This window comes from Mustela nigripes, chromosome 4 (assembly GCF_022355385.1).
Source record: "Mustela nigripes isolate SB6536 chromosome 4, MUSNIG.SB6536, whole genome shotgun sequence".
Lineage (NCBI taxonomy): Eukaryota > Metazoa > Chordata > Mammalia > Carnivora > Mustelidae > Mustela > Mustela nigripes.
Window position 1 is genome coordinate 90,292,033 of NC_081560.1, and position 23,831 is coordinate 90,315,863.

Here is a 23,831-nt window from a genome sequence, read left to right on the forward strand (position 1 = left end):
ATAACCAGACTGCAGCAGAGACCAAAAATAAATAACAAATGAAGACTACATTTTAAAAAATGCCTCTTAAGAGGCAGTGAAGGATAAAAATAAAGGACTGGGGAAATAACCAGACTGCAGCAGAGACCAAAAATAAATAACAAATGAAGACTACATTTTAAAAAATGCCTCTTAAGAGGCAGTGAAGGATAAAAATAAAGGACTAACATATATAATAAGAATTCCAGACAGAGATAATAGTGAGGATGAGGGAGAAACAATCTGTAAAGAAATAACGCCTATGAGTTTTCCAGAATGGATGTAATATACAAACTTCAAGATTCAGGGAGCAGAATAAACAACAAGCAGGATTATAAGAAACCTCGAAAACCAGAAAACATAAAAATAAATAGACTCTTGGACCTAGAATACAGGGAAACTTCAGCGTTCCCAAGGAAGCAGAAAATCTCAAGAGTCTCCAGACAAGTCAGTACAGTGAATAAAAAGAAGGCAAGTGTGGAAAAGAGGAAGAGGAGATAGAAAACAGAAGGAAGGAGCATCCCGGGGTGGGGGGGGGTTGGAAAAAACAGAGAAGGGAGGAAATGGGGTGCGGGGCAGGTGGGGGGACAGTTGAAGCATGAAAGGCAGGCTTTCCCAAGGATGCTCCCCCTGAAATTCCGACAATGAACCAGAAACTACTGTGGTTTCAGAGTAGTAGGACCTGGAGTCCTGACAGAAACAAATGAAAATCCTTCTTGAGATTGGCGTCGGGATTCCCAGATATGAAGTTCATTCTATTATAGCCTCATAAATAACACCACCAAGCACAAAAAGCACACAATGGAATATTATTCTGCCTTAGAGAAGGAGGGAATGCCGACACCTGCTACAGAAGGGATGAGACCTGAGCATGTTATGCTGAGTGAAATAAGCCAGTCACAGACAGATATTGTACAGGTCCACTTCTCTAAGGTCCCTAGAGTAGTCAAGTTCATGGAGACAGAAAATAGGATGGTGGTTGCCAGAGGCCGGGGGATTTGGTGGGGCTGGGGATATGGATTTGTTTAATGCAGATGGCGTTTCTGTTTTGCAAGATGAAAAGCGCTCTGGAGATCAGCTGCCCAATAGTGAGGAAGTATTTAACCAAACTATGCATTTAAAGATGGTTAAGATGGTAAATCTTTATTACCTGTATTTTACCACAATCAAAACATGTTTTTCATCACAAAAAGAAAAATATTATAAAAGTGACCTGGCAGATTTACAAAATAGTAAATGGAACTTTCGAAAATGAAAACTAAAATCATTAAAAAGTTTTTGAAACACTCAGTATAGGGTAAACACTATATTTGCCACAGCTAAAGAAAGTTTTACTAAAAAGAAAATAGAGCTAAACAAATGATCCATATGTGAGCACAAGCAGAAGAAAAATGTAAAAGAGAGGTTAAGTCACAGAAAACCAAACGAGAGGGGTTAAGTAAATGCAGTTAGAGCCCCGAAGAGGAAGAACGGAAGTGAGACCATGCTCAAAGAAGTCATGGCTGGGATTTTCCCAGATTTGATGGAGGACATCAAGTCATTGCCATAGGAAACACAGTATATCCCAAGAAGGATGAATGATTAAAAAAATACCACGTAGATGTATTATAATAAAACTATAGATTTGCAATAATGAGAGTATCTTGAAAACAATCAAAGAGAAAAGGCATCTCATCTACACACAGTCTGCCTACAGAATTTTCATCTTTTACTCATCCTTGCTGAAGCATATATACACCAGTACAACCGCTTTAGAAAACAATCCTCTGTTATCTGGTAAAGTCAAAGATTCACATACACAGCTACCCAGCAATTAGACCCCTAAAAAAAAAAAAAAAAAAAAAAACAGCCAAAGAATACAACAGCAACAAACATTGCACGTGTGCATCAAGAGACACGTACAAGAAGGTTCATAGCAGCATTGCTTGTGATCACACCAAAATTTAAAAACAGCCCAAAGGGATAAAAAATTGTGACATATACTATCAGCATTGAAAAAAATCATCTTGAAGAAATCCCACAAACATAATATTAAAAATTAGTATGGCATTAATTACATGTCGTTCATAATATGCAAACTAAATGATGACTTAGGGTCATGTTTACCTCTTGGCAAGGGGGTGTGATCAAGGAATATAACACCAACAAATAATAATGTTAGACTTCCTATGTTGGTTATGTTCATTTTTATTCTTTTCATTGTACATTTTCATTTTCAAAAATATTAACAGGTAGCAATTTACTGTTTAATTATAATGATAACTCTTCTAGTGACAGAAGTACAGCTATAACCCCCTTGTACATATGGAGAAACTGAGGCACAAAAAGATTAAGTAACTTTCCCAAGGTTCCAGGCTGGCAAATGGTGGAGCCAAGAGCACAGTCTGGGCAATTTGTTTCCACAGTCTCTCTCTTTTTTGTACTATGTAATATTCCATTCTAAAAACAAAAAGAAATGAAAAGGAAAAAAATGCTTGGCATTAATGCTCCAAGGACTAACGCCATTAAAAGTGTTTTGCAAAAAGCTAAATGCCTGGGTTGCCTGAGTGGCTCAGTGGGTTAAAGCCTCTGCCTTTGGCTCAGGTCATGATCTCAAGGTCCTTGAATTGAGCGCCCCCCTCTTCTCTGCTCAGTGGGGAGCCTGCTTCCCCCCCACACCCCACCAGACTTCCTGCCAACTTGTGATCTCTGTCAAATAAATAAATAAAATCTTTTAAAAAAGCTAAATATATTGTGTGTATCTATATAGGTGTGTGAGTGTAACATAAAATATGCATCAAAAAGTTAATAATCATTTTACCTGTGTAAAACTTTTCTTCATTTTTTTAAATTATCTGCAATGAATATTTATCACTTTTTACTCGACGGGGGAAAAAGTCAACATTACTTAAACAGAATCTTGCCTTTGGTTTAACAAAACAAAACAAAACCCACATATCCTAAATCATGTGCTAACGTGCATAGTCAGCCTAATTACATCTTGCCTGGCAGATAACAGATAACCATGAATATTCCTGCTTCCAAAAAAAGGGCCTTCATGTTGCATCCCAAGGCAAACAGCGTTTTAAATCTCAGCAAAAAATTGTAAGAGGCTGGTGAGGAGTTGCCTGGGGCCGGTCTTGACATGCACCTCAGCCAATTTCTGTGGCTTCAGGGCAATCCCAGCAGCACCCGAGGCAGAAGGGTAAGGGCGGGAGGGGGGGAAGGATGGCGGGGCGGGAGGGGGCGGCGAGGTCCTCTGCGCACAGCCCCGGAGCTGAGTAAGGAGAGACACAGAGGGAATTTTAGGCAACAATCAAGAAACAGACTCACAATACAAAGAGATTAGCTGCCTGACTAGCAAGTTGAGAAAAACAGTCGGACAGCAGTGCCAGCTTCCCGCTGACATTCAGGAAAGCAGGGAAGGCTGAGGGGGCCGCGTGGAAGCCGCTAATTGTGCGCTGCCGAACCCGCAGGGTCACTTTAGGCGCCGCATCTGCTTCGTTTTTCAGAGGTGGGGGGAGGGAAGGCATGTCTGCAAAGCCGTTTTTGGTGTTTGGATCTGTATCTTTTTCTGGTTTTTGCGTGTCGTTGACCCACAGCGTCACACAGGTGCACGCAGGCGCACGACGCTGTGAGCTCACACCTCCACACGGGGCACCGCCGGGGCAGCTGCCGGCTGTCCGGATCCAGCCCGGGTACAACAGCACTGGCTGCGCCCCCCTGCCCCGCCGCTTACTCCCATGACTCACTCCTTCCGAACCTGGCAGCCGGTGGCTCCCACTCCCCAGCTTTCCTGAAGGTGGAGGAGCCTCTAGGGACCAAGAGCTGTAGAGTGCGTGTGTCAGCCAGCGAGGAAGTACTGAGTCAGAAGTACTGAGTCACGCTCCTGCCTCCCCACCTCCGCAGGGAAGTGCCGATGCCTAGCCCAGGTTCACGCACACGGCAGGCTCCACACGCACACCCAGGGTTCGAACGTTTTTAACAACTTCATATGCACAAATAAAAACTGCATCGTCTTCCTAATCACTCCAACACTACCCAGCCTCAGTTTCCACCGAACGCCCGGTAGCGCACTGCGGAGCACCCACTGTTCACCATCTGTCAGGAGGCCCCTCACGCAGCAGCTTCCAGCATCGCAGCAGATCGTTAGCTTTTCTTCTGAAGCTTTGGTTCCCGGCTTGGGGGAGGGATAGAGTAGCACCTGCAAACAGGTGCTCTGCAAACAGTCCCTCCACTTGGGTCTCATTTCCCTGGCCCCAAGCCACACCACACCACACCACACCACACACACAACACAGACACACACCACATACACCATACCACACACACACACAAACACACAACATACCACACCACACCCACAACATACACAACACACACAACATACCACCACACACCACACACACACCTCACACACACCACACCACATACACTCACACCACACATATCACACACATACACTCACACCACACATACCACACACATACACCACACACCATATACACACACACTACACATACCACACACACATCACACCACATACACCACACACACACACACACACACACATACACACACACACACTGTGCCTTCTCAGAATGATGTAGCCCAAGAAAACAGCCTTCAAAGGTCACTCGTCTGGCTCAGAACCTCCCAAATCAAGATTAACAACTCAAAAGTATTAAAATGAGAATTGGGAGTTATTTTTCACCTTTGATTTCATTAAAAAATAACAAATTACAAAATAGTAGCTGGAAAGGGAACCTGCTAATGAATATTTATGAAGTCTGCTCACCAGAAATAAAGACAAAAGCTGCCTTTTCTTGTCACATTGAAGTGAAAACAAACAAGACCTGGAGGAAGCACCAGGAGAGTCCAAAGGAAACTCTGACTGCAGGGGTGAAGGCAAGGAGTGCGAGTCCGCTAGAATACAGCACCGGACTGGTTGATGCACGACCCCAAGAATTCTAATGAACACAATCCAGGGGCTTTCATGGCGTCCCATCTCCAACAGGGGCAGTCATTTGGCTCATGGTGAATAGCTCTAACTGTTGGCTTTCTAGCTAAAGAAGACAGAGAAATTTCAATAAAAATTAAGAATAAGAGTTTGAAAAATGCTCCTTTTTAATGAAGTACAGTCTCATACTTTATCAACTCCCATTTTGCCAAAGACAACTGGTGAAATATATGAATAAAGCCTGCAATTTCTTGGTTATTTTATGCTGGGGAATGTGTGCTTGCTTTTCACTTCTGGGTTTCAGTGACGACTGAGTGAGGCCACCAAAGTTCTTATTCCCTGATATGCCAGTAAGGGTCAGAGCTTAGAAGGGGTACACTTGGCTTAAGAGCAGGAAAAAAAAAAAAATTGCTGAAGGGCACAGCTGGGCTGTGGGAAAAGAAAGCTTTCATTTCCATATGAATCTAAACCTTTAAAAGCAAAACTAGAGTGTATGAAACTTTTAAAAACCTGAAAGTAACTAAAAATCTATCAGATCTGCTAGCGACTTCTTCAAAGGGAAGGGAGATTTGACGGAAGAGATTTGACAGCAACGACAGGAATAGAAATAGAACCCTTTCATGTTATTACCGCAGGGGCTGAAATTGTCCTTACCTTACAGTACTTCAACTTGAAAGTACATATGAATCCCTAGGCATCTTGTTAAAATGCAGATTCTGATTGAGCAGGTCTGGGATGGGGCCTGAACTTTTGCATTTTTAACAAGCTCCCAGGTGTTGATGCTCTTGGTGCTTGTCTGTAGCCCGTGTTTTTAGTAACATGCGTGTACAACACGAAAACAGAAGCCCGAAGATTGGAGTTTCAGCGCCTGCTGTGGGTTTTGCATTAGGATTTGGAGGCATATCCCCAAACTCAGTTTTCTTTTCTTTCTTTCTTTTTTTTTTAAGATTGATTGATTGATTTGAGAGACAGAAAGTGTGTGAGTGGGGGGAAGGGCAGAGGGAGAGGGAGAGAAAACCCTTAAGCAGGTACCCCCCAGAGGGCAGCACATGGATGCAGGGCTTGGTCCCAGGACCCCCAGATCATGACCTGAGCCCAAACCAAGAGTCAGACGCTTAACCACCAACTGAGCCACCCGTGTGCCCCCCAACCAAGCTCAGTTTTCTTATTGGACAGATGCTCATTTGCCCTAGTTACCTCATGGGTCACCATGAGGCTGGAATTAACAACCTGCCAAGTGCTTCATAAATTACAAAGGACAAAGAACGGCAGCATTATCATCGTTATTAAAAAGATCATGAAGCATAAATGACTGAAGGTCCCAAAGTGTTTTGAGGTATGCTTACGGTAGCTTAGGAGTAGGGCAAGGACAACACTGAGCAAACTCAGAGAGGAAACTCAACTGGGTGAGTCATTTGGGCTGACAGACAATGCCAGGCGCTGTACCAGATTCTTCTGTGTTAGAACATGAAGGCACCCTCAACAGATGCAAGACAGAGGATAGCCTGAAATACCGGGCAAAGAACTGTGCACATTCTCATGAGACAGAGAGTCATCTGATGAGTCTTAGCTTAGCAGTAAGAGAAGGAATTAAATTAGATATTTTAATGAGCTCTATTGGGGGGAATATTGAAGACATGAGAATCAGTAAGAATGCCTTTAAAACTCAGTTTTCTAGCAGTGGATCCATTTAATTGAGCAAAAACTGAAACGAAATCTCTATATTTATGTATGTTTCTTAAAAATTAAAAAGTTAAAGAAGAATGAAAGCAGAACTGCTTTAGGTCAAGAGGCAACGGAGCCCTGGGGACAAGCTCTCAGATCTGGTCTTCTTTTTGGAAGAAGGTACTCTAGTGTGATAAGCGTCTAGATCAGATGCTGGAACTGGAAATCCAGAAGAAGCTTAGGTACACATAGTTCATGAGAGAACAGCTCTTCTGGTGGCTGAGGCGGAACCAGAGCCAGACGTCCTGGCTGCCTAAAAGTGCTCTTTCATCTCCATTATCTTGTCTTGGACCCTTCGTATTGACAAGACACACCAAGGAGAAAATGTAAAATCCAATATAGTTAGGAATCATTTAGAAACTTCTTAGTGCCTTCCCCTTATCTTCTGACACTGAGGTCTTCAAAGAGCATTTAGTTTAAAAACCCTAGTCCCATATCCACTCTCTAATCTTATCTCTGAGCAATTAATTGATTGAAAAAGTTGTTCTCTAAAGCTCCAGACTTCCTGCTGTTGTTTGAAAGCCCTTCCTAATGATGTTACATTCAGGGAAATATTTTAACAATGTCCTCCCAAGATCTGAGTCTCAAAAGAACTTAATACTGGGTACAAATAAACGACTTAGGATAGTAGATTTTGACTTAATTTTATTGAATATAAAGAGAGGACATACAGTAAGATCGAAAATTATGAGATATCTGTAAGATTTTAAAATTTACAGGAAGACACTTATCCAATGAAAAAGGTTTATGATCACAAGGCCACGTACGAGACCTATATGGACATTTTCAAAGATACTGTAAGAGATTTTAGTTATAAAGAAAATAAATGTAGATAAATAGTTGTGATCTTCCATTTGCAAAACAGAGCACATGTGTTTGAGTTTCTGGAAAGCATCATTTCTGAAGTCTGAAGTCACAGAACCACAGAGTTCAGAGTTCTCCATAAATGCTCTGGGGAGCATCTCAGCAATTCAAGGCTGAATGCTGTTTTTCCTTTCTTTGAAGATTTTTTTAAGTGTATATTCTGTAAGCTCCTTTCCGTGCCTTACTGTTTAAGAGCAGAAGAATTCCCTTGATACAAACCCAAATATCTTCCTCCTTTGATTTATGTCCATTTTTTCTTGTTCTGTCCTCTGTGAACATGGATAAAATAGGTCGAGTATCTCCCTTTAAAATCTCTCCATTTACTTGAGGATAGAAGGGAATTATGTACACCTGAATCCCCCAATCTTAATTCCAGATCTTTCACTTTTACTCATAGACTTTTCTTCCCATCTCTTCAATGACTTTAGGTTCCCTTTGGAACTTCTCCACACACTTTATGAAAGGGCGCTAACCATGTGGAAGAAGGATTTCAATTTGCAGGTGATCCATCTTTTATTAAGCTTCTTCTCTCTACCAAAGCAAATGCTGTCATAAAAATGACATTAAAAATACATTCTGTATCATAACCAATTGGTCAGAAATTGCTGGTAATTACAATGAAGGTAAAATTTAATGAACATTTCCAGTGTCCAGGCACCGGACACTGCCAAATTCTGAGAATGACTCTAAGAGGTAGGTGTTGTCATCTCCATTTTTCACAGGAAAGGCCTGGGCCAGACAGACTGTCAGAGACCTTGATTCTGATTCCAGAGCTATGACCTTCTTGCAGTGCTCTAGAGATACACAATCACAGATTCACGCAAACGCAGGCGTGACATGGACCCTGGATGGCTGCTGTAGGTCAGGTTTCCCTTGAGTTAGACTCTGAGATGGGGATTGCCCTGCAGGGATTGTATGGGGGAGGGGCCTGAACAAAGCGGGACAAGGCAGGGAGAAGCTGGGCTGTGGGACAGCCGCAACAAAAGCCCCGGCTGACCCTACAGATCCTACAGAGTTGTTTTGAATTGGGACAAGGGTCTTTGTGTCCCCAAACTGACCAGTCATTGAATGTATACTGCTGCCCCAGGTCGGGTGGTCTAACCTTTTTTTTTTTTTTTTAAGATTTTATTTATTTATTTGATAGATCACAAGTAGGCAGAGAGGCAGGCAGAGAGAGAGAAGGAGGGAAGCAGGCTCCCCACTGAGCAAAGAGCCCGATGCGGGGCTCGATCCCAGGACCCCGGCATCATGACCTGAGCCGAAGTCAGAGGCTTAACCCACTAAGCCACCCAGGTGCCCCTGGTCTAACCTTTAAGGAGGCAACTCTCTGTAGCCAAAGCCTGAGGATGGCCAGCAAGGAGGGACCCAGCCTTGAGCTCACAGCTGGACATACTCCCAGAAAGTGGGGACAGAGTGTCTCTGTCCTCCCTGAGTGCTCCCTCCTCACTGAGTGCCTCGGTCCCCCTCAGGGGTGGGCAGGGCACCTGGGTGGCACATGATAGCTCAACTACTGTGAGTGTTTTCTTTTTTTCTTTTTTTTTTTTTTTAAAGATTTTATTTATTTATTTGAGAGAGAGAGAGTGAGAGAGAGCATGAGCGAGGAGAAGGTCAGAGGGAGAAGCAGACTCCCCATGGAGCTGGGAGCCCGATGCGGGACTTGATCCCAGGACTCTGGGATCATGACCTGAGCCGAAGGCAGTCGTCCAACCAACTGAGCCACCCAGGCATCCCCCGTGAGTGTTTTCTGATCCCCAACTTCAGATACGGGTCTGCGTACCTATTTACAGGTTTGTAAGTAAAACAAGTTGCATAGCTTTAATGCCAAAGAAATAAGTAAGATTGAGCAGGAATAAAGGACCACAAACACTGCTTTAGCTCCTGTGCAGTGAATGAGGAACCTATCTCTATTTCTGTGACTCTGTCCTTTTGCTAGGACACTTTCTCCATGGGATATGCACACACTACAATGGTGAATCTGAACAAAACATGAAAGCTTTGATAGCAAAGAAAGGTAACAGGAAGGACAGAGAATAATTTGAAATACTGGTAACATAATTATTATCCAAGTGGATGTCGCATGTTTGAACGGTCCTGGTTGATTAAAATATATGCGTCCTCCAAATGAAAGATGATACAAGGGATGAAAAAGCCTTGTTCGTAGTGCTGCACCCTCAATAATTTTTTTAAATCCTCTATCTCTTCTCACAGATTTTATTTTCTAAATAGTATTAAAAAGACATAATTGTCTTAGGACAATTTGCTTAAAAAAACAAAAAAACAGCCCAAATACTTTAAAAATCGATCATGAAGTGGAAGTTCTGTTTCATTGTCCACTTTACAAATGAGATCAGAAACAGTTTTCAAGTTTAAAATCAAACGTGTTTATCTTTTATTGTTAGCTATGTATCCATTCTGCAGAAGCTTTTAAAAAGCTAGAAAGCCAACAATGAGCAAGAATCGTTTATCAGGGCATGGGTCTGAAGTAGATCCCGGGGGATATGGAATCCAGCTTATATGACGGGAAAATGTGAGGAGTCATTAGTTCATATTATGCTGCCTTGCTATTCTATTAATGACTGAAAAAATAAATTCTCCAGTCACCGTGCTCATTGTAACGTGAGCGGCAAGATATCAGGACAGAATCTGGAGTTCAAAAAGTTAATAATAAGCCTGAATCAAGAATAATTTCCAAAGTACGCAAACAATGAAAGGCAGTGAAGAGTGAAAATTCAAAGGCAGCAACATTATCTGATTAGAAATTCGTCATCATTGTCCTCCACCAAAATGGCCCCCAAATTGCTGATGTAGTCTGTGACCTCTATAGTGGGATTGAATTTGTATCAAAAGTTGGCGGCTCAGCATTTCCTCTCCCCTTTCTTTTTAAAATCCCACACCACGGAAGGGCAGAGGGGAACACATTTTACTGTTAAATACAATTTGAGCCTGTTGGCAGACTGCCCGTTCAAAGTCTCACCCTGGCAACTCACCTGTGGCTTCTCCTTTCTGACAGGAGTGGTTCCCAACAACCCTCGTCCAGCAGGACTCTATGCTCTAACCACTGGGTGGAAGGAGGGCTTCAATACTTGGAAACTATTTCAAATTCTAAATACTTTATCTATTTTTATTTAATCATTTATTTATTTATTTATTTATTTATTTATTTGTGAGTGAGTGAGAGTGTGGGTGGGGAGGGTGAGATCAGAGGAAGAGGGAAAAAGAGAATTTTTTCTTTTCTTTCTTTCTTTCTTTCTTTCTTTTTTTTTTTTTTAAGATTTTATTTATCTATTTGGAGAGAGATCACAAGTAGGCAGAGAGGCAGGCAGAGAGAGAGATAGAGGGAACCAGGCTGCCCACTGAGCAGAGAGCCCGATGTGGGGCTCAATCCCAGGACCCTGAGATCATGACTGAGCTGAAGGCAGAGGCTTAAGCCACTGAGCCACCCAGATGCTGGAGAAAGAGAATCTTAAGCAGGCTCCAGACCTAGCATGGATCTCCATACCGGGCTCGATCTCCTGACCCTGAGATCCAATCTCATGGTCACGACGAACTGAGCTGAAATCAAGAGTTGGGTGCTTAGTCGACTGAACCACCCAGGTGGTTGTTCACCCCAGGATCGAAATACTTTTAAGTGGTGACGCCACAGCTTCCATAAACTCTATCCACTGTGCTGTCTGCAAGGTAGCGCTTGCAATATCCACTCTGGCAGGGGAGCAGAACGCAGCTGGCCAGTGCTGTTGCGTTCTCTGCCCTGCCCACAGCAAGAGAGCTCAGGAGAAGACCCTATGGCTAAGCCAAACTACAGTGGAGAAAGGCTGGCGCGCCCTTTCCCAGCCACCCTCCCATCTTGGGCTGTCTTCAGTGGCTCCCATATCTGTCCATCCTTGTTCATGCTGTTTTTCTGCCCACAGAGCCAAGCTATGCAGAGAGCAAAAGCATCCACATCTCCCTAAACCAGCCCCCTTACCAGACGAAGGGAGGTTCACCTGCTCCCCATACCCACGATAGACCATTTCCACACCAGTTCCATACACACAAAGTGTCATGGGTTGCACATTTTGGAGACATCATGTTCATTTGTGTCTTTTGCACACAGGGCATGAGTGAGACAGAAAAAGAGATGCAGAGAGAGGCACAGACTGAAAAAAGGGAGAGACCAAAACAGGAAGACCTATTTCTTGGGCCCTGCACACACACGAGTGTAAGCTCCTTTTGTTACAGCGGCTTTCGGGATGAGTGAATCAGGCTCTATACACGCACTCTGATGACTCATGGCCCACTGCTCTCACAGCAATGACTGGCCACTCTGTGAACTTCAGAGAACAGTCCATTGTCCTTGAGACCACCTACAACTCGCAAGCACGTGCCATCCGTCTAAGCTACACCAACTCAGCTTTTCCATAAATTCATTTTCTAGACACAAAATCCATCGGGTACTGCAATGTATTTGACCAAATCAGAAATACCTTGGCCTTAAGAGAGTTGGTTTTAAAATAATTAATGAATGCCCCCCTTTTTTTAATGTACGAAAGTTGTATTTTATTTAAAAAGGGCAAATAATGGGGTGCTTGGGTGGCTCAGTGGGTTAAAGCCTCTGGCTTTGGCTCAGGTCATGACGCAGGGTCCTGGGATCGAGCCTCGAGTTGTGCTCTCTGCTCCCCCGCCTGCCTCTCTGCCTGCTTGTGACCTCTGTCAAATAAATTTTTAAAATATATTAAAAAATAATAAAAAGGGCAAATAAGGAGTGCCTGGGTGGCTCAGTTGGTTAAGCAGCTGCCTTCCACTCAGGTTATGATTCCGGGGTCCTGGGATCGAGCCCTACATCTGGCTCCCTGGTCAGTGGAGGGTCTGCTTCTCTCTCTCTCTCCCCCTGTGCCTGGTGCTCTGCTTACTTGTGCTCTCTCTCTCTCTCTCCCTCTGTCAAATAAATAAAATAAAATAAAAAGGGCAAATAAGTGGCTCAGTGGTTTAAGCCTCTGCCTTTAGCTCAGGTCATGATCTCAGGGTCCTGGGATCGAGTCCCGCATTGGGCTCTCTGCTCAGCAGGGAGCCTGCTTCCCCCCCTTTCTCTGCCTGCCTCTCTGCCTAATTGTGATCTCTCTGTGAGAGAGAGATAAATAAATAATTTTTTTTTAAAAGGGCAAATAAAACTGGAAACTGGGTTGCACAGCCAGTACTTGAATTGTGTGAAAATGTGACTAACAAAACTGTTGTGACTGAAAGTACCCATTGGGGGGTGACACCTGGGTGGCTCAGTGGGTTAGGTGTCTGCCTTCAGCTCAGGTCATGATCCCAGGTCCCTGCTCAGGGGGGAATCTGCTTCTCCTTCTTCCTTGTTCTTGCATGCTCTTGCTCTCTCTCTCTCTCTCTCTCTCTGTCAAATAAATAAATAAAATCTTAAAAAAAAAAAAAAGAAACTACATACTATGGAAAAATTGGCTGGATGACAAATATTGAGATGATTATCTTTTTCTTAAACTAGAACTGAAACATGGGTGGTTTTGATTGTCCACTGATCCTACATTTCAGTAGTGGAAACAGCTTAAACAAACAAACAAACAAAAAGCCATGTTTAAAAAGTTTAAAACTGGGGCGCCTGAGTGGCTTAGTCATTAAGCATCTGTCTTCAGCTCAGGTCATGACCCCAGGATCCTGGGATGGAGCCCTGCATCGGGCTTCCTGCTCAGTGGGAGGCCTGCTTCTCCCTCTCCCACCCCCCACTGCGCTGTGTTCCTTCTCTGACTCTCAATCTCTCTGTTAAATAAATAAATTAAATATTACAAGAAAAAACTTTTTATTTTATTTTTTTTAATTTTTTTTTTAAAGATTTTATTTATTTGTCAGAGAGAGAGCGAGTGAGAGCGAGCACAGGCAGACAGAGTGGAAGGCAAAGTTAGAGGGAGAAGCAGGCTCCCTGCGGAGCAAGGAGCCCGATGTGGGACTCGATCCCAGGACGCTGGGATCATGACCTGAGCCGAAGGCAGCTGCTTAACCAACTGAGCCACCCAGGCGTCCCAAGAAAAAACTTTTTAAATTAACAAAATCAAATGCGGTCATCGAGGCCTAAAATAATAAAGCGAAATCTGTTTATTGAGAGGAGAGCAACTGGCCAAGGCAAATGCTGTCGGTGTGAACGGACTGACTTCAGTCAATTTCTTATTACTTTAAGATGTCTAGGTAACCTCACAGGGCACTAAAGACGTGGAACAAAAGAAAGTAAGTAGGTGGAAGGGGAAGCCTGAGTTTCAACAGACCAGGGCTCTGACTCCAGCTGTTAGCATTAGGTCATTTACTTAATTATGCTTCAAATTAATTTCCTTTTGTGTAAAAGTGAAAGTGATAGATTAGCGGATCTGGGAAGTTTCTGGAAAGATAGTAAAGAAACGGACTAGAAAGAGTAAAAAGGAGGCATTTTGTGATTTTCTAACAGGTCTTAAGGGAAAAAGTCAGTAAGCTAATTAAAGCCATAGTTATCAAATAAAATTCACTCAAAATAGTATGATTGTCTGTATTATTTGAATTTAAAATTTTTACCCACGACATTCCCTCAAAGAAGGCTCTGAGTAATGTCTAAGTGGGGTAGACTGCTCGGGAACAGTGCAGCCTCTGTTATAATAGCCTCCCTTCATGACGTGCTGCGTGATGCTGGGAAAACCCGAAGGAGAGACCCTGACGCACCCTGAAGAAGGCAGGAAAGATCCTGCTCCGTCTCCCGAGGATACTGCTCGAATCCTGGGCAGAGCACTGAAGGTGATGACTAGATAAGAAACCAGGAGAGAAACAGAAAAAGAATTACCCTTTGAAAAACAAAGCATGTTCCTTACCTAATTTCTGTAAATACTATGCATTCAAATGAAGAATGGCACTGGCTTACAACTCCGAAATCTTAGGGTTTTCATTGTTTGTTTATTTATTTATTCATTTTTTAAAATACTGGCTTGAAGCAATGTCCACAATAGCCAAACTATGGAAAGATCCTAGGCGTCCATCAACAGATGAATGAATAAAGAAGTGGTGTATATATACAATGGAATACTATGCAGCCATCAAAACCCCTAAAATCTTGTCATTTGCAACAATATGGATGGAACCAGATGTAGATGGAACTAAGGGAAATAAGTCAATCAGAGAGGGACAATTATATGATCTCACTGATTTGAGGAATTTGAGAAACAAGACAAAGGATCACAGGGGAAGCGAGGGGAAAATGAAACAAGATGAAGCCAGAGAGGAAGACAAACCTTAAGGAACTCTTGGTCTCAGGAAACAAACTGAGGGTTGCTGGAGTGGAGGCGGGGGGGAGGGACTGGGTGGCTGGGCGATGGACAGTGGGGAGCGTTTGTGCTACGGTGAGCACTATGAACTGTGTAAGACTGATGAATCACAGACCTGTACCCCTGAAGCAAATTATACATTAAATGTTAATAAAAAATAAAATAAATAAATACTGGCTTAAATTTCCTTTCACCAAACTAATAAAGTCTCCACATTTGTCCCTAGGAAAAGACCCTTATTTAATTATTTGTTGAGAGAGCACACGTGTGCTCATGGTGCATGAGCATGGTCTGGGAGACAAAGCGGGAGAGTGAGAGAGAGAGAACCTCAAGCAGACTCCCTGGTGCGTGCGAAGCCCAACGCAGGGCTCGATTCCACAACCCTGAGATCATGACCTGAGCCGAAACCAAGAGTCAGACGCTCAAACAACTGAGCCACCCAGGTGCTCCTATTTATTTCGTAACTGGAAGTTTATACCTTTTTTTTTTTTTAAGATTTATTTATTTATTTATTTATTTGACAGAGAGAGATCACAAGCAGGCAGAGAGGCAGGCAGAGAGAGAGAGAGGAGGAAGCAGGCTCCCTGCTGAGCAGAGAGCCTGATGCGGGACTCGATCCCAGGACCCCAAGATCATGACCCGAGCCGAAGGCAGTGGCTCAACCCACTGAGCCACCCAGGCGCCCCAAGTTTATACCTTTTAATTGCCTTCCCCTACTGCACCCATCTCCCCACATCCCCCCATCTGACAAGCACCAATTTGTTCTCTACGTATGTGAGTCTCTTTTTGGGGTGTATATGTGTGTTTGTGTGTGTGTGTGTGTGTTCATTTGTTTTGGGTTTTAAATTCCATATATAAGTGAAACCATGATTTTCATCTTTTTCTGTCTGATTATTTTGAAAGCTTAAGTACAAAATCAAAGTTACATTTCAAAAAAGATTTTTAACTATTGCCTGTAACTCCCAAGTCAATGTTTCTGGCCTGGAACCCTCCCCTAACCTCCGTGCCTACACTTCCAGCTGCCCAGTGCACATTACCCCCTACACGTCTCGTGTATACCTCAAAGTCCTCTCCTCCTCAAGACAGGGTCTGCTTACCCCCTAAACTCCCTTTATGTCATGGGAGGCAGAAACCTGAGAATCGCAGGCCCTAACATTTTCTCACTTCCAATGCCCAAACCATCACCACATCCAGCACAGTCAACTCTGTGAAAGCTCTCTTCCTCTGTTCCTCACTGCTTCCTCTCTAATTTCATCCTCTCATCTCTTCACCAGACCCGCCCAAAAGAAGTCTTCCTTTAGTCTTGCTCACCTCCAGGTGCTTCTCTACAGTCTCTCTGAAGTAACATAACTAAAATACCAATGGCCGCCATCTTAAACCCCTCAGTGCTTACACACACACACACACACACACACACACACACACACACACACTCTTCATACCTGTGGTTCAACAACCCTGAACAATTTACTACTTCTGCATGCAGGCTTCACACCTCTCCCACTGCTCCTGCCGGCAATACCCTCCTCCACTCTCCACCAGGCCAACTCCTACTCATCTTTCAAGGGCCCTTTCAGGGGTCACCTCCTCCAAGAAGCCTAATTTTACACACAGAATTTCTGGCCACAGGCTGCATTCAATGTCTTTTTCCTTCCTTGATGCACTCTCAATACACTTTCATCGTGTCTGTCTCTTGCATTCGACAGATATTCCTTGAAGATGAAGACTTACTACTTTTGCTTCTTGAGATCCTTGCGAAATTTACAAAAATCAAAATAAAAATGAATCAAACTATAAATAAAAATAGATTGGAGGGCATAAGAGTATTTTAGAGGATTTCAAATATTTGGAAATAGTAATTGTTTTTCTTACTTACGCAAATAATACTTCATGGTTTACAAAGTGCTTTCATATATATTATTTTGTTTTATCCTTAAAAAAATTCTAAAAGGCAGGGCAAGGCAGATATGAAGGCTCTCAGAAGCCCCAAATACATAAGAAACTCCTCTAAAAGAGAAATGTTATTGATTTTTCAAGGTGCGCGCGTGTGCATGTGTGTTCAAATAAGTCTTCTTAGATCAGAGCTACAACTTCAAATAAATTCCTGTTGCATCAAAATAGTCACTTTATTTCCTTCATAGCTACTAAAAAATTCTCCTGAAAAAGAAAAGCTCCCAATTCTTTGTAGAGAATTTTCAATAATCTATTTCCTTATACACTCTTTTCCAAGAAGTGGATTTTAGAATACAAAACAGCTCATTTAGATTTCTACAGACAAGGAGAAAACTGATTCGCTCTCACCTTCAGAAGATCCACTGGGGCCCAAAGCCTCCTGAACCTTTCCCTGATGCTTGAAAGCTGTCCTTTTCTCAGAATGATGTCAACAGCTCAGAGTAGCTTTGGCCAAAGTCTTCAGCAAACAGGGCAGTGGGTGCTGTGCTGAGGAAGATTATCACAAGGATTCCTGAATAGGAAAACAAAACAAAACAAAACACAGAAGAGTGTAAATAGTTTTGGGTTAGTTAATTCTATTAAGCTGATATTTCATTCTACCATCCTACTAAATTCGACAAGGGGAACTTAATACATATTAAATTCCATGATTAATTTCTGCAGTTAAGAACATCAATGTCTTAAGACTTTCATCTATTTATTGGCCACAGGTAATGAAAACAGGTAACATAATTCCAGTTACATTTTAGTATAGGATAGGAGTCTGAATGACCCCTGAACAGCAGGAAACAACTGTGCACACAAATTAAAGAGGGAAAAAAAAGGCACTTGATCTTATTCTGCTCTAATACTTCATGGGAATACCAGTTCCCTTACAATCACATCAGCACACGGGCTGCGGCTGGGAAGAATCTAATACCGACAGAAAAGAACAAACAGTGACGAGCCAAGTATTTGATCAAGGTTGACAATGTCAGGGAGGAACTCAGCAATGCAATTACATTTTAGAGGTGGCTTTGAAGGCGGTGAGAAAAGAGTGTGTGGGAATAAAAGGGGTTGCTAAACACATCACCGTAAGAAAACAAGCACAAGGTTAAGGTAGAAAGACGTGGAATGAAGCCTTCATTAAATGGAAACCACCTTACAGAAGCGCTGAATATTGTGTTTGCTTAATACCTCACTTTCAAGAGAAATGGAAAAAGTCACAGAAAAGAGTATTCAGAAAGCCTCTTTGAACCCAAAACTTGGGGTCAGTGTGCAGCGAGAAGAGCAAGAGGTGGGAGGGTTAGACCTGCTCCCAGCGCGAAGGGTCTGACCTTGGGCTTGCTAAGTGCTTCCCAACCTTGTGGGCACCAGGGGAGCTTGTAGAAAGTATCGCTGGCTTGGCTCCATCCAGGCCAGATACATCCCTGACATGAAATCAGCATTTCTTCCAAAGACACAAAGTCAGAGAAGATGTTTCCTGATGGCTCATCTAGCTCAAATATTCGGCCTCTCCTTAACATTCGGCGTCTCCCTAACGGTTTGCAGCTTTGATAACTTGTTTGTTTTAAAACAAATGTGATTTAGGGGCACCTGGGTGGCTGAGTGGGTTGGGGCCTCTGCCTTCGGCTCGGGTCATGATCCAGGGGTCCTGGGATCAGGCCCCGCATCAGGCTCTCTGCTTGGCAGAGAGCCTGCTTCCCCCTCTTTCTCTGCCTGCCTCTCTGCCTACTTGTGATCTCTGTCAAACAGATAAATAAAATCTTTAAAAAAAATAAAACAAATGTGATTTAAATTATTATTATCCAAAGTTTAAAACCCTATAAACTTAAACCGTGCCCCAATTTTCGAGAATAAGAGACTGAGGCTCTGAGAAGTACAGTGACATAGGCAAGGTTCAAGCAAAAGAATATCACTAGGACAGAATCAAGTCTTCTGGGGGAGGTATGTCAACTGGACACAAGATTCTCTCCGGCTAGGCCGGTAAGACCAGAAGACAAGGAGCCACACCAGCACTAGGCTCTCTGGGCTCCCACCCCTTACAGAATAATAAAGGTAAGAAAGAATCCTACTAGCTAAACGACAGCACTTCATATGAGCTGGACCCTGCTAAGAAGTGCTTCAATCCTCACAAAATTCTTAGACCCAACTAATATTATAATAGTTTATTTATAATTTACAGATGAGGAAATTGAAGCCAAGTGAGCTTAGTCTTGTCTCCAGAAAGGGGGAACTAGAATTTTAACAAAGCTAGTCTCTCTCCTAACCATGTATTTCCTGGGAGGAATACAGTTAACAGAAAGTTGGAAGTAAGGCTACTCCATTCGGTGTCGGCTTAGGTGTCGGCTTCTGTCTTTCTTGGTCACGGTGCATTCTCACGCTGGCAAGTGGGAATAGAGGCATCCTGCAGTCTTCCTGGTGATTTCAGATTTTCTTAGATTAAATGCTCATTTCTCTTGTTTGTGACAGGATTAACATTTTATGGGATGATTTTTATTCTCCCTTCACAACACACACACAACACACACACACACACACAAATACACCTACCACACCATACATACTACCATACCACACACCACACACATACATCAAACACACCACATGTATGCCACACATATACCACATACACACCACACACACGCCACACACACCACATACAAACACAATACCACACGCACACCACACACACATACACCACATACACACACACACACTCACCATGTCACACATGTGCACACACACACACTTCCAAATTAGTAGTTTGAACACTGAAATTTCCTTACACTACTTTAGAGACTTCAGTTGCTTGGGCAAGTATCTGAAGATTTGCCACCAATATCTGCCCTAACTGACTCAGGTTACCATGAATCTGAATTTAAAAGCCTAACTGAAGTATCTGGAACATTGTTTACAATTCATTTGGAAAAAAATGATCCAACATCCTCACACTTTCCTTCAACCGTCTTGCAGTAGTAGTATCCCTGTTGTAGTTTGCTGCCCCATTACATTTACATTATGTAAATTATCCCCTTTCTTTAAATGGCATTGTTACTGACTATAATAAAATCCAATTTACAAATATTCCACATATGAAATATATTTTATTTAAGAGGCTAAGGCAAAAACACTATTATTTCTGACACCTTAGGCCTATCCTAATTATATGGTGGCAGGATTTTCTTCATGGCTCATTTTAGTAATAATGCAAAAAGATGGTTTTCATTAGAACCATCTGGGAAGAAATAAAAGAGTGGCAATAAAGATAAAAAACACATGCCTTCACAAATTGGAGGGGGCCTAGAAGGTCACTGTATCCAACCACCTATCTGCTTATGGCCTTTCCCATTTCAAGGGACTCTGTATGAGGTTGAACCTCACTTCCTGCAGCTTTCACTCATTGGTCCCAGTTCTGGCCTTTGGAGACATATCCAGATTCCCATTCTAATGTAAGCTTCCCAACCACAGCCCGCTGCTCCAAAAAGCAGGGGTGAGCTGTGGTTTGAGCAGAGGTGGCCACTGACTAGACCGCAGTAGGCATCTGCTGCAGGGATGTCCCACAGAGGCTGGTGGATGATCCATGAGGTAGCTCTGTGCAAGGGTCCTGCGCCAGAAGTGAGATGATAAGCAGCCACGTCAATCAAACCAGCTTTCTCTGGGATTTAGAGACGATGTCACGTGTCAGAGGAGAACTTCTGGAATACGCCGAGGGAAGCAGAAAGGCCAAAAGAGGGATCATGAGAGAGAGAGGGCATCCCTGAGGTTGTCTGATCCTGATAATGCCCGACTTTCCAGACCCAGACTGGGAAGTCCCAGCTCCTCAGGGGGCCCTGAGTCTCTCTGTTTTCTACCCTTCCAAACACGCCATACATACAGACTAAAATGGTGGAACCTCATTAACTGGCTGTTCTTACAGCTGTGAGTCAGGTGGATTACGAAGAGCTCCCTTATCTTTCTGAAGGTATTGTTGTCAGAACCAAATAAATGCTTTATTTTACCCCATTAATATTTCACCTTTTTAAAATGGAGTTCATTACTCCAACTTGCCCCAAAATTCCCAGCCTCTTCATGCTGCCTTTCCAGAATAGTCATTTTGCCTTTCACCTTTGTGCCATCGACAAATTAGACAATGACGTTCATGTCATGACAAAAAATGCTAAATAAGGCACTATGTCACAAAGAGTGTTATTAAAAATAGCAAAATCAAAACTATTAATAAATAAAAATGAATGTATTTTTAGTCTCAATGTCATTACCTAAAATTAATAATTACCAATTCTCCAAACTGACTGCAAATCATCCTGAAGCTATAAATAGCTACATAAACCGACTTGACCAAGCAATTCATCTGCTGAATAAAGGTTTTAACATTTAACTCAGTAGAAACGGCAAAACCCAGAAGAATTAGATTCTAGCATCATTAGAGAAAATTAGGTCATAGTTGAGATAATTGGCAAAATGAACTTTTTCATTAGAATAATTACCTGTGCAGCAGAGCAAGGAGTTATGTTTGAGAAACATATTGCAAAAACTGAGCCAAGTCAGCTCCATCCTTCCCGGAGGCAATCATGGAAATTAGCAGAATCTGTCATTTTAGGTCATCTGGTTTGCCCATGCCAAAGTGAAATTGTTCCCCAAAGATCTCAACTGCTTTGTCTAATTTGGCTTACCCGTAAGCCTCACGGGATCACTCTTTAGAGTAAAGAGCCCTACACGGAAGAACTTTTTAAGTTCTCCTGTCTGCTTTTTCTGTTTTTCTGTCTGCACCATCCCTGTCAGACCACTGAAGCTGCACTTTCTGCTGGTGCTCAGTGTGCCTGCCCAGAAAGACACAACCTGTCCTCCCTGCTCTAACTGGACACTACGCCCCCCCCCCCCCCCACTTTGTGTGAAGTAAGACTGGAAATCCTCAGAGGGACCACCCATTGTGCCCCGCCTACAAAACAGCCCTCGAGCGTGCTTGTAGATTTCCCGCCATCTCCGCTGAACGTGGAGCCCTTCCTGCCTGGCTTCTTTTTTCTCTGCTGTGTCGAATGTTTCCACCGTTCATTCAAAAACTACCGTTTGATCCATTGGGGTCAATGTACTGCCCTGAGAGATACGCCAGGACAACAAAGACTGGGCAGCTTCTGTTCAAAGACAGAGATGAGGGCCGGTAATACCATCTTGTGTTGAATGGCATTTTGCGACTTATTTTTCACAAAAGTCATCTCACTTGACACTGAAAAACAAGTATTTTTCTTGCCAGCTTACAGATAAAAACAAAGCTTCAGTAGGGTTAGGTGAATTACCAGTAATTCATTACAGTTAGTTAACAGGGAGCTTTGGGATTCCTAGTCTAGGTCATTTCCGCCGACCCATGGCTGCATTCATTGTTTACGCAGCTAGAACGAGTACAGAACAAGATACATACAAAGCTTACTCTATACTGGGTGCTTTGGGCATATATCTGATCCATATAGTTGATAACAACTTTACGAGGTAGGTGATTTTATGATCTCATCCCATAGGAGGGAAAAGCTAGGACAAGCGTAGAAAAGGAACAAATGGCCCAGCGTGGCATGGCTAGTAGGTGGCCAAGGGTGACAAACACCACGAGAGCAGTACCACCCGGAAGAAATGAGGAGGAAGTCACTGGGTCCGTTGCTAGGAGGACGCTAAGAAAGTTTGGGAACGTTTTCTAGCATTTCCAGAACACTGAGACTTTTCTTCTCTTGCAAATCCTGTGAGAAGACACTGGCATCAGAGACAAGAAAAACATGGCAGTTCCAAGAAAGGAAGGCAATGTGGCGTTCCCCTTTCCCTCCACCATGGCTAGGGGCGTGTGAGTCACTCGATGGCACAGGGAACTGCCAACCCATGAATGCCATCTGCTGCTTTAATACTTGCAATGTATATTTTCTAATCTTTCAGATTCTTTGGCTGGATCATGCTGGTTAAGCAAAGCAGAGACACAAGACCCTTGGCATTCGTGGCCTCATGTTTGTGGCTGGCAATTTCACACTGACTGCCCGGGAGGCTCACCGAGAGTGTGACACAGCCATCTGCCAGGACACCAGCTGGAAATACACAAACTCGTTGACCGCCCAGCACCCACACCTCGATGTGGTTTCCTTATTCTGAACCTAATTTCCGGTATGAAAGGAGGGAGCCAGGAAGAAAGGACATGTGCTCCAGCATTCAGTGAGAGACTTTCATGGCCCAGAAAAGGGGCTAAGAAGTTCCTACGCAAAGCTTCACTTAATCCCACAGTAATCCCACAAAGTGGCCATTATTATACCGGTTTTCTACATGGGCATATTAAAGCACCATATACATCCCAAAGTCAGAGAGCTTGTCCATGTCAGAGATGGGATTTGAATGGGGTCTGTCTGACTTGGTGCTATGGCATACCACTTTTTAAAAAAAAATTTTATTTATTTTTTAAATTTCTTTTCAGTGTTCCAGAATGTATTGTTTAGACACCACACCCAGTGCTCCATGCAATACGTGCCCTCTACAATACCCACCACCAGGCTCACCCAACCTTCCACTTCCCACCCTTCCAAAACCCTCAGTTAGTTCCTCAGAGTCCACAGTCTCTCATGGTTCGTCTCCCCCTCCAATTTCCCCCAACTCCCTTCTCCTCTCCATCTCCCTGTATCCTCCGTGTTATTCCTTATGCCCCACAAATAAGCAAAACCGTATGATAATTAACTCTCTCTGCTTGACTTATTTCACTCAACATCATCTCTTCCAGTCCCGTCCATGTTGCTACAAAAGTTGGGTATTCATCCTTTCTGATGGAGGCATAATACTCCATAGTGCATATGGACCACAACTTCTTTATCCATTCATCTGTTGAAGGGCATCTTGGTTCTTTCCACAGTTTGGTGGCTGTGGCCATTGCTGCTATGAACATTGAGGTACAGATGGCCCTTCTTTTCACTACATCTGTATCTTTGGGGTATATGTGCTGCCGAAGCGAGCACTGTATCTTTGGGGTAAATACCCAGTAGTGCAATTGCAGGTTCATAGGGAAGCTCTATTTTTAATTTCTTAAGGAATCTCCACACTGTTTTCCAAAGTGGCTGCACGAA

General features: G+C 43.1%; 1 protein-coding gene across 20 annotated transcripts in view; it reads right to left on the minus strand.

Annotated features, from left to right (window-relative positions):
• NRCAM (neuronal cell adhesion molecule) overlaps nucleotides 1-23,831 on the minus strand; it is a 266,933-nt gene that overhangs the window by 192,447 nt on the left and 50,655 nt on the right. For all 20 annotated transcript variants that reach the window (XM_059397053.1, XM_059397071.1, XM_059397068.1 and 17 more), the window contains exon 2: nucleotides 17,119-17,281. The gene's annotated coding sequence lies outside the window, so the exon portion shown is untranslated. The remainder of the gene's footprint in view (nucleotides 1-17,118; nucleotides 17,282-23,831) is intronic.